The following is an 11,890-nucleotide window of genomic DNA, read 5'->3' as shown; positions in this document are numbered from 1 at the left end:
TGCATTCCTGCCCACAGGCCCCAGCTCTGCCTCAGGACCCCTCGTTTCAGCCCCACATGAAAGGCTGCTCACAGGCCCCCAGCTCCCACTGTCCCCTCCCAAGGGCACATCCCTTTACACATGCACACACCCCAGAATAGATAATCAAGTGCTTTCCCCACTCTCCCAACACTAGTGGCCCTGGAACAAGGCCCTCCTTGGTAACCTCCTCCAAAGTTACACAGAGGTCATACGGTCATACGTACAAGCAGCAATTCTAAGAACAGAACAGTCCCTCCCACCTGAGCAGCATTTTACAGTTTGCAATGTGTTTGCACATCTGTGAGTCTAGTCATTCCTCTAACAACCCCATAAGGAGGTACTGTCCATTCTTACCATTTCACAAATGGAGCTAGGGAATAACTTGCCCAAAGATCCTCAGCTAGCAAAATAACAGAGAAAGGCCTAAAGTCAAGCTCTGTAGGATGCCCTCTTCCCCTCCCCACCCCAGGCTGCCTCTCCCACACGCTGGCTGACACGTAGGCAGGACTGTTCTGGTGCAATCCCGGGCCTTGTGGTCTGGGATCATTTCCTGTGGCCTGAAGTACTTATTTGCAAGTTGTAAGGACTGCCCGGTTTCTGGAGGCCTCTGTGAATGCTTCCAGCTGGGAATTTAACCTTCTCAGACCCAGCTGTGGATCTTGAGAGCTCTTAGTTCCCACCCATTTTCCTAGACCCCCTGGGGGAAATAAATCAATTGTATATGGGTGGGAGGCAATGGAGGAGCAGTGGACTGTGACCCAGAAGACCTGGTCTGGGGCTGGCTCTGCCACCCACTTGCTCTGTGACCTTCGGCAAGTCCCTTTACCTCTCTGACCTCAAATCAATACTTAGAAAGTGTAATTGTCTGCCTGGCCTCTTGTTTTCATTGAAATATGAATGGAACTGACATCCCCCTCTGCAGCTCCTCCACAGCTCAAGGTCTTGGGATAACTGTGGAGTTGTTGCCTGTGAGGGCTCCCTAGGAAGGCCCTGGGGACCATGGAAACTATCCCCTGCTCCTCCAGCATTGTACAGGTGGGCAAACTAAAGCACAGGAAAGCGGAGTGATTTGCACAAGGTCATCCAGGGAAGCTAGTGGTAAGATTAGGATTCAAATCCAGCTTAGTAGTGATGGTACCAAGGGTGGTATGGTCAATTTTAACCTCCTATAAATTCCCACCAGCCCCTAAGCCTTCCCAATGAAATACTAATAATAATAAATGCATACTTTAAGTCCTGTGTAGAGTGTGAATAAAAGCATCTTCAGAATTTTTTAATTTTTATTTATTTGTAACACCCATCCTCTAAGCAGGCATGGTGTTGGCTGGCCTCCAGACATGTGCTGTGGCCCTTAAGGCCCTCCGGGAGAAACGTAGGTGGTGATGCAGCAGGCCTGGGTTCCTTGCACTCTTCCAGAACTCTGCATTTGTGAATTCAAAGTGCCTCTGGATACTTCCTTTTGGCCCCCAGCCCTCCTTATCAAGGGACGGTTCTCGGATGCAGCCCCACTCTCCTCCACCTCTGCCCTTCCATTGGTTTTAGGAAGACAAAGTATAAGAAAGAGTCTGAGATTTGCAAAGAGTAATAGAAGTTTCATGACTATTTCAGAGGGAATAGTCTGAGACTGCCCCAGTACCAGAACATCCAGGAAGCAGAGCATGTTAGAGATGCAATCGCCCTTACAGACTTCCAATTCAACCCTCTCAGGTTACAGATGGAGAAACTGAGGCCCAGAGACAGGGATGGGCCTTTGAAACCTGGCAGAAGAGCCAGGACCAGAAAACCTCTTGGTTTGGCCCCTGCAGCCAATAGTTGTTGTTTTTTCCACACTCTCCTATACCCTATTGCCTCTTGTGCCCATGTGCAGACTCACCCATGTGTGCGCTAATGCAGGCTGACGGCTGCTGGGAGGGTCACACATGCAGCCACACACCGGCCCATTCACTCTGACACATACCCCAGCTGGCTGTCCCCTGACACACACTCCTCCATCGCTACTCACCAGCACCTACCCACCCCCCATCCCCTCCACCATCCTTGGCCGAGTGAACAGCCAGTCCCACATTGAATCATGTGCTCCTCCCTGCTGGCTGCCCCTGGGTCTCTCTGTCGATGTGACTATCCACAGCTGTGCAGAGAAGAGCAGGCTTGGAGATGTTCAGGGAGGGGCGGGGGGGCGGGGGCTCAGTGCCACAGAGCTGTATGTGTGTGTGGTGTTCCTACAACTGCAGGCTGCATCCAGAACAGTCCACTGGGAGGCCTGAGGCCCAGCCTCATCTTGGACAAAGCAAAGCAAAGGGAGGAATCTTTAGAGAGAAAAGGAGACAGGGCTAAAGAGCCTGTGAAAGATAAACCTAGGAGGGAAGCCTGGAGGCCTATTTGGGCAGAGGTGGGACCCATCCTAGAAAAGCAGCCAGGCAGCCATCCAGAAAGTGGGAGCTCAGGGGCCACCGGACCTTAGCCTGGGCTGGGGTGGGGGAGGAGTGCGAGTGGAGGGCAGCCTCTATAGAGCCAGGGGGAGAAGTTGCTGAGTTGAGCTGAGGAGAGGCCAGGTGCAGGCCTCTAACCACAGAGGTCTGAGGGTGGTAAGTCTCTTGGGCTGGATGCGGTTGAGCAGTGCCTGGCATACTGTGGGTGCCAACACATGATTACTAGACCAATGAATGAGTTAATGAATGAATGGGCTTTGTCTCCCTTTATCATCATAAAGGAGACTGGGCCCAAGCCCACTGCACAGCTAGGGCTGGCTTGATGTGGCTGGCTGCATAAAGGAGGGTTAAAGGAACTGCTGCCTCAAGAAAAGAACCTGAGCCCCTGGTCACTGCTAGCAGTACCAGGTGGCCTGGCATCGTGGCCCATAGCAGGTGGGGCCCTGGCTTATTTGCCTGGGCTACAGCGCCCCCCATGGCCATCTACTCTAACCCCCCCACCCCCCCGCACCACCCTCCACGTTTTAGATGGGGAAACAGATCCAGATTATTAGGGGATGAATTTTCCAAGGTCCCGCAGCCCATTGGTAGCCAGAGCTCAGCCTGGAGCTTACTTTTCTTACCTGGTGTGGGCGACCTGCCGTTTCCCCCAGCTGCCGCCGGTCTCTGTTGCCTCTATAGCAGCACTCTCAGTCCCAGAGTCAATGGCTTCTGGGCCTGGTAGAGTCATGGAGAAACCAGGAAGGGTGGAGAAAGAATCAAGAGGAGAAATGAACTTCTCTGGGGAAGCAGAGCAGGGGCAGCCTGGTCTTGAATAGGGACAGTGCATATAGGAGGGAAATGTCTGCTACAGCCCCTTCTGTGTGTGTCCCCTCCCCCCCCACACACATATATGGCTAAGGTCAAGCAAGGTGTCCCTCCCTCCCAAAGATCCACAATGCAAGGTGGGTTTTCCCCACACACCACACCTTGCACACATGCACAGGCCCAGCAACTATATCCCACTGTGTGACAGAGGCAATGATTATGAAGACAGTCTTTATCCCCCACCACACAGCAGGGCCTGGCATTGCAGCTAGAAGGGAAGTACTCAGTGGTGTGGGGGACAAAGGCCTTTGGATTCCACAGGCCACCGATAGATATTTTTCTTGTTAACGCACAATGCTGCTTGCGTAACTGGAACTGGCTAGACAGTGTGAGAAATGTTTAGGTCTTGAGAAAAAGCAGAAGGAGGAATAAATTGCCACAAAGCCACAGGGTCCCAGGGGCTGCTTTTCTGAGGACATTCTGCTCCCCTACCCCCCCACCCCACCCCCCCACACACACACTCACATGGCTGGGGGTCCGGAAAGGACGTTGAAGGGTCAAACAAGCTCTGGTGTCAGCCTCCCTAACTGGGCCCAATGACTCACAGGGCTTTCCTCTGTGGTTAGAGCCTGAGGGTCTCCATGGTGCTTCATCTTTATTTCCAGCTGTCCTAGCACCCCACTGCCCTTCAGGCCTGGCTTCCCACCAGGTCCAATCTCTAGGCAGGGTCCAGACTGGGAGGACATTGGTTAGATGACTGTTGGGCCAGGGGATTAAGGGAGGTCTCCACACACCCTGGTTACATAGTGAAGCCAGTTGTTTCAATTCAACCCTGAGCTTAGTCTTAGACCTAATTCCATTAATAAAGTGATCTCTGAAATGGGAAGCAGTGACTTAAGGGCCTGGGGAAAATGTGAGGCAAATGATAAAAAGGGAACCAATTTTATCATTTGATTTGGGAGAACTACTTTGGCCAAAAAGTGACCAACTTCTTTGTCTTCTCAGATGGCTCCTCAGCACTATAGAATGAATAGGTATTGTTTTTAAACAAATGGTCAGATAAAAAGGCAAAGGAAAATGTGCCAGGATGCTTAACAGAAGTGCACAAGAAGATACCCATCTCAATGTAAGGATAGGTATGCAAGGCAAATGAGCAAAGATGACCTGTCCAGACCCAGGGACCACCTTTTTGATGGATACTTGCTCCCTAAAGCAAAGACACTGTATAGTGAATGGCCCCATGACACCTGAAATTCTCCCACTCTAGGATATGGGATGTTCATGGAGGGTCAGAAACATTGCATTCCCTGGCCCCTGCTCATTTATTATGCCTTTTCTGGAGGCAGGATTTTCTGGAACCTTCTTTTCTTCCTGCTCACCTCTACTCTTCCCATCCTCAGAAAGTTACCACCACCTTTTGGGAGTGGGACTCCTTGAAAAGAGCCTATTCTAGTCTCCAAGCATCCCCACTCCAATCCTCCTCTACCTACCCCCTGGAAAATGGGTAAGGAGGATCTGGTGACTGGCACCCTTAAGTCCCTAAATGAGAAGCATCGTTTGTTTATAGCGAGATGAAATACATCTTTACTGTCACCTCCTACTCCCGGCCACGTCTGTGTATACGTCTCAGAAGTTCCTGCCATGGCCTCTGCACCAAGCTGGCTTCTCCCAACCTTCCCACTCCTGTATCCACGAAAGGCGGGGCTGAGGCAGCTGCCACATTCAGCGTGGCAGAGCCCCTAGCTCAGTACAAATCAGAAACACATTGGAGGCAGGCAGGCCGGCAGAAGCAGACAGGCCAGGGCTGGGGCCCATTAAGGCCGGAGCCCGGCTGCACTGTTTGCCGTCTGAACACAAGGTTTCAGGTCTGCCTCCTGATTGTTTGTTTCTCTCAGAGATGAGAAAGGCCGAGAAGGCAGCTGACAAGGACCATCGGGGTGGGGAGGGGTGTAGGGAAGCCTTGGCTCTCACCAGTTCTCTCCACCCTGGAACTCATGGAGTGCAGAAAAAGCAAGCCGCCTCACTTCCCTACCCCCACCCCCAAATTCCAAACAGATGTGCAGTTAGATTCTTCGCCTCCTTGGTTGAGGGAAACAAAAGAAATTAAAAATGGGACCCTAGAGACACAACTTTCAGGAGAACCCTAATATAAAGAAGAGATGAAAGGGAGACACAGGAAGGACTTCCAGAGGTGCAGGTGAGATGGGAGAGGTGGGGGTAGCAGCTCACCCCCTCTCCTAAAGACAAGTTCATAAAGACTCCTATCTGTTGTTAGGGGGAGGGCTGTGCCTGGAAGTATGATTGCTCTGAGAGGTCCCACTGAGTCTCAGATGTAAAGGATTCAAAGATGTCTGTAGACATGAAGAGAATCTACTAGTATATATCTTGATTCAGTGAGTCTTGACTTAATCAGGGCTGGCATTAGAGACCCTGGGGCCCAACTCTCACTCAGAGACAGACTCTGAGGCCCAGAGAGAGGAAGGCATTGCTCAGAGTCACACGACAGATCAGACTCTTGACTAAGTTGACAATAGGAGGCCTCCTGCCTCCTCATCCAATGCTCCTTTTATTTACCACTGCCCCCTTTTCTTGGTGTTCTGATTTTGTAGGCAAGCAGATTCCCTACCCCTCTCAGTCTGTCTTGCTCCGGCTCAAACCTAGGGTCTGGGCATAATCTTCCCTGGGATGTTGGTGACGTCTGAAACCTCTCTCTGGATTTGCTTGGAAATCATGGCCCCCTATGAGGAGGTTTCTACTAGGGCCCATACTCCCTCTCCCCCTGCCCAGGCCAGCCTCAAATACCCACAATTGGTTGTGGGCAGTGTGGTCAAATGGTGAGTACCTGGGCTTAGGTGTCCTGGCCAGTGGCCTTCTTTCTGGCAACACAGCTTCCAGCCTACCACTAACTAGGCCTTCCCCAGGGCACCAAGAGTCTTAAGCTCAGCCCCATTATGGTCTGCCTAGCTCCTCCCTCCTCTCAGATCTGCCTGCCTCCTTGCCAAGTCTGCTGTAGCCCTCATCTCCATCCATGCCCACCAGAGGCCAGGCTAAGGCTGTCTCTGAATGCCCTCTGGCAGAGCTTCACTGGCAATGTACCCCAGAACACATACATGAGTACAAACATGCAGACGCTTTGTGTGTGCACACACATCCCATTTCCAGAAGCATCTGGTGATGGTTGCTCTGCTACATGGGTCTAGGGAGCTGGCAAAGCCTCACTCTACCATTAAGAATCCCAGCCTGTCAGGAACCGAAGGCACATTGTCCATTCAAAGCCTTTGCCTTAGGGGGCTTTGAAACTTTTGACTGTGTTGTATCCATGTCAATGCTGCCAAGGATCAAAGTTAAAGAACAGGTTGGGGAAATGGTGGCCAAGGAGATGAGATTCTCTTTCAGTTTATGTTCTCTCTCTCTCTCTCTCTCTCTCTCTCTCTCTCTCTCTCTCCCTCCCTCCCCATCTCTTTCTTTTCTTACAGTAAATTCCAAACAGATGGGCAAGTCTTCTCTCCCACTTCTGAAGTTGAGGGGGAATATCAGCCATGGGAGGACCAGAAATCACTACTTCCTCAGACTGGATCATCCCAGCCTCTATGGGTCTCCTGTTCCAATGTCTCATGCCTCGCTGGATTAGGCCAGACATAAAAAAGTACTTCCTGCATCCTTTTGTTCTGAGTCTACTATTGACACTGTGCTTTCCTCTCTGCAGGGCCTCAGACATAGTGGGTCAGGGGAGAAGGAAGGGGAGCAGGACTCACTTTCTAGGATTCAGCTATCTACAGAGCCAGACCCAGGCTGCAACTCCATTATCAGGGGGAAGAAGATCTCCATTCCTGGACATGACTGAGAATATCAATGGAGTGTTGTATCTGCCTATACAAGCTCTCTAAGCCTAGAGACAAGCACAGACAGAAACTGCAGCATTTGGAGCAGTCAAGTGCTACTTCTTGCTTTGCAGCAAGAGGAGGGCCTTGTTATTTGAGCTAGAGATAGAGGGATTTATATGTCTCCATGTGATTTTCCCTTGCAGAGCTGAGGCCCAGAATCCCTGTGCATGGCAAAGCCTCTCACATCTAGGGATGATCTCTAGAAAGAGCAATGGGGATAGAGTTGGGCCAAAGTGCCTGGTTTCCTGGGCCTGCAGCCTCTTATGCACACAGGTATAGCCACAGAACCACCACATTGGGCCCTAGGGTTGCCCCCCAACCTTGGCTGAAGCTTTACCCAGACTCCTGGAGGGGGATCAACATCATATGCCACTGGCCTCATACCAGCTTGTGCCTCTGCCTTGTACCCCATGTCTAAAAGCTAACCCCTAGCCCATCAGCCTGGGCCCATCCTAGGACTGCAGAAGGATGCTGTTAGAGGAGCACAGTCTTGACTTCCTTCCTGACAAGTAATGACAATAGTGAAACTAGCACCTTTTGAGTACATAAGTTGTGCCAGACATGATTCCAAGATCTTTACACATATCCTAAGACTTAGGAACTCTTAGCATTACTCTCATTTTACAGATGGGGAACCTGAAGCACAGACAGGTTAAGGAATTTCTCCAAGGTCACACAGAACTGGGATTCAGCCCACTATAGAGATCAGGCCCCCAAGTATATAATCACTGCCTTCCAGGGCTACTGCCCTCTCCAAGTCCTCCCAGTCTTCCTAGGATTGCATTCAGGTCTCCCAATCCCATGAACTGTGGCTCTGCCTCCATGACCTGCCGATCAGAGCCTCCTTACCAAATACCACCCACATGCCTGACTCCTGTGCAGCCTCCAACTCTGGGGTCTCTGGCCTCCCTGCCTGCCAGTATGGGCCTTAGCTTCTTCCAATCTGCTGGAACTCTCCTCCATTACCTGCCCTGCCCTGTCTGGTCCTCTCTTTGGAACTGAAAACATAGCAACTTCTACTAAAGATTTAGTGCAGTTCTGACCAATAGAAATACCATGCAAGCCACATATAGAATTTTCTAGTAGTTATGTTGAGAAAGTAAAAGAAAAGGTGAAATCAATTTTAATAATACATTTTATTTCACTCACATAGTATCATTTCCACGTGCAATTAATATCAAAATTATTAATGAGCTATATGACTTTCTTTTTTTCACACTCAGTCTTCCAAGACCAGTATGTATTTTACACTCCCAGCACATCTCAGTTCCAACAGAGGTGCTGCCACACTGAACAGCACAGATCCAGAGGCAGAGCGTGGGCCTGGAGGAAGCCCAGACACAGAGGATAATGAATAGCTATTGGGTGGGTGTTTTGTGCGGGGAGTGGGGAAGGATATTGACTCAGAGGTTCAGAGAACTGGTCTATTCTTGGTGCTGATGCTAAGTCACTGGCGATCTTGGGTAAACTCCTCATATTCTCTGGTAGTTACAATGAGAGAGTTCGCCTAAAGATCCTACTGGCTTGAACATCCTACTCCCACACCCCTCCTGTCTCCCCTACACTCCTTGGTACTAGTTACCAATTGAAACCAAATCCAGAAAGTAATGAGCACCCTATTTCCGGAACCTAAAACTATGGACTCTATTGCCTCTTCTTGAACTATCCCTGTTTAAGTGGAGCTCGGCACTTCATTCCTCATGACCAGTGGATGCTGGGACTTGGCCTTGGACTATCACAGACAGACTCCTAAATCTGTGCAAATCGAATCAGGCCATCTTTCCAATAACAAACATCTAAGCAGAAGTGAGCCCAGTTGTGGCCCAAGCAATTGGTTTTCAGCTTTTTAGAGAACCTGGCTGGCTCAGTACCTCTCAATCTTCATTCATGCACACCACCCCCTGGTGTTCTATGTATCTAATACCAACCAAAAAGGTTTGGATACAAGCTTGACTTTCTGGAGGTTAGACCATGGGGGAGGAGGGGAGAGGAATAAGTACATTGATTATGTTTTTACCAACTACACTCACCCTTGGGCATTCTGCAATCCACCACCCCCACACCCTTACCTCCTGGCCCAGCTCAGGGTCACTGGCCTAAACTGAATCCCTACAGCCATTAGAGGAGGGTTTTTACTAGGGTTCTGAGCCTTGGATTTAAAGAGACAAAGGAGTTTTCAAGTGATTTGGATGAGGTATAATACAACTGGAATAAGGTTAGCCTATTAAAATGATTCTTCTAAAGAAAATATAGCCTAAGTCATCACTGCAGTCAAATGACCTTCTTATCACCAAGGTCACAAGTCTATAGAATTAAAATAAGTATTCTATTTCCAGGTCATTAAATGATTTTTCTTTGGCGACTCAAGACTTTATGAGGATGCAATGGGCCAACATATGCATCTATAGGGGCAAAACCTTGTAAATGGGTACAAGAACACAGAAAAGGGGACACTTTGCTAGGACATTGCCCCTGAGAGCATTCTTTTGGACATGGTCTCAGCTCCTGGCTATGGGTGCTATAGGCAAGTTTCTTCCCTTCGCTAAGCCTCTGCACCTTATCTGTAAGGGACTAAGCAGAGCCTGCCTTGCCCGGCCCTGCTGTGCCCCAGAGCTGTTATGAGGGAGAGCCCGATGCCATAACTAACAGGTGGGAGTGGACTTTGTAGGCTTCCAAGTGTTGAGCACATGTGAGGGCTTATTCCCCCTACCCCCCCGCAGGAGAACCGGGATACAAATGAGGAAATTCCTGTGTCCTCTGGCTATCTTCTGCATTTCAGTGTCAATGGGGAGACTCAGGAAATGTTTCATCTACTATAGTCCAGGGGGGATCAGAGGTATCCCTGAGTCAGAGGTGAAGCAAAAAGAGACAAAAGAGGTAAAGATCATGAATAGAATCTTGAACAGAATTATTAATAATAATTTTAAAGCATATAGTGTCTATGGCAGTGTACCTTTTGAGAAAATGCTTGAGTAGATATTAATCTTTATAACAACTATGGAAAATGCAAACTATTATTATCTCCATCTTACTGCCAAGGAAACTGAGGGCCAGAGAGGGTAAGTCATTTTATCCAAAGTCACACAGCTAGTAAATGGCTGAGCCAGGGTTTGAATCCTAGGCTGTCTGATAAGAAAGATATTTTCTACTCACACCATGCTGCTCCTGACCCCAAGAGGACTGTTGGAGGAGCACACAATAATGTTAACAGTCTATGTCCTTTATGCATAGCCACTCACTTAATGCTCAGTCCAACCCATTGTGTAGAAGAGAATACTGAGGCACAAAGAAGTTAAGTCACTTATCTAAGGCCATCCCACTGCTGGAATATGAACCTGGCATCTGGCTCTGGAGCCTGTAACCACTTCCCCATGCTGCATTTTAGGCCAGACCATGTTCCCTAGGTGTTGGCTTAAAGGAGTCACTGCCTATATAGGGTACCACCCAGGACCTCCTCTGTAGGCTGAATCCAGCACTTCTTCCCCAGGAGCCTCAAACCACCATGCTCACCTTACTGCCAAGGGCTTTTATTAAGAAAGCCCAGCCAAGCAGAAGCGAGCTCAGCCTGACAGAGGCAAGTGGGTGGGGGGTGGGGGTTAGTGGAAAGAATGTGGCCTCTGGCATCAGATAAACCTGAGTTGAAATCTTGGCTTTAGAAATTACTTTGTGACCTTGAGCAACTCACCAAACTTCTCCGGATGTCAGTGTCCTACAGCTGAGGGCCGTTGTGAGAAGTAAATGAAATGGCTACGTAGAAATGTGAATTATATACTCTAAAGTGCTCTTGAAGGTTAGTTGTAATTGTTGTTCTATGGGGCTCAGTTCCTCTGCCCAGGCTGTGCCTAAGCAGCGACTCAGAGAAGCGGGCTTTAGAAATGCTAATGCCCTGTGTGAGTGACAGGCCTCAGACAATGGAGGAGGGTTCCGTGAATGAGGCAGCCAGGCCTGGGAGCAGCTCCCCACGTGGGAGCCGAATGGCTACTGGTGGCGGGGGAGGGGGGGGAGCCTTTCCCAGCAGAGGGGATAGAGACTCCGCTAATTGGAAGGGGCTGGAGCTGCAGGAGCAGGAAGGGGGAAGGGATTACCTGTGGTCCCTGCTGCAGGGGGTGGGGCTCCCAGGAGGAGACCTGCCAGGAGTGGGGATGGGTCACTAAGGGAGCCTTGGGCATGGCGCCAAAGGTCGCTGGCCAACTGAGCTGGACACACAGAGATAAAGGGTGAGGGAGTTGGGAAAAAAAGGCCCTGGGCCTGGGCTGGCTGGGGGTGGGGATAGAGCAGCATGTTTTGGGTTGGGCAACTCTAGGTAGGGAAGATGTGATAACTAGTTTCTAAACCTAGCTGGAATCCTAACCTTCTTGGGTTGACCTGGCAATCAGGCTCCCAGGTGAGTGTGTGTGTGTGTGTGTGTGTGTGTGTGTGTGTGATGGGCTGTCTGAGGGGAGGCAGAAGCTGGGTCCTTAACCTTCTCCTTGTCCCCCTCCTCCTCCCCTCCATCTCTTCCCCCTCTTCTTCTCCCCTCAGCCTTCTCCCTTTGCCATCCCCTCCCCCTGCCCCATGAAGGCTGTTTTTGTTCCTCCTCCTGGCCTAGCCCCCGAGGTGTGCAAACAGGAAGGACCTCTCCCCGAGCAGTGAGTAAGGAGGGAAAAATGAGGTGTTGAAAAGATGACAAGTCGCCCTGTCAGAGCTCACCTTGGCAGGGAGCAGGCGGCAGGGGCCGGCGGGTGGTGGGAGGGGGTCTACCCTGGAAGT

This window comes from Myotis lucifugus, unplaced genomic scaffold (assembly GCF_000147115.1).
Source record: "Myotis lucifugus unplaced genomic scaffold, Myoluc2.0 scaffold_4, whole genome shotgun sequence".
NCBI classification, from domain to species: Eukaryota; Metazoa; Chordata; class Mammalia; order Chiroptera; family Vespertilionidae; genus Myotis; species Myotis lucifugus.
Note: the sequence above shows the minus strand (reverse complement) of the source record.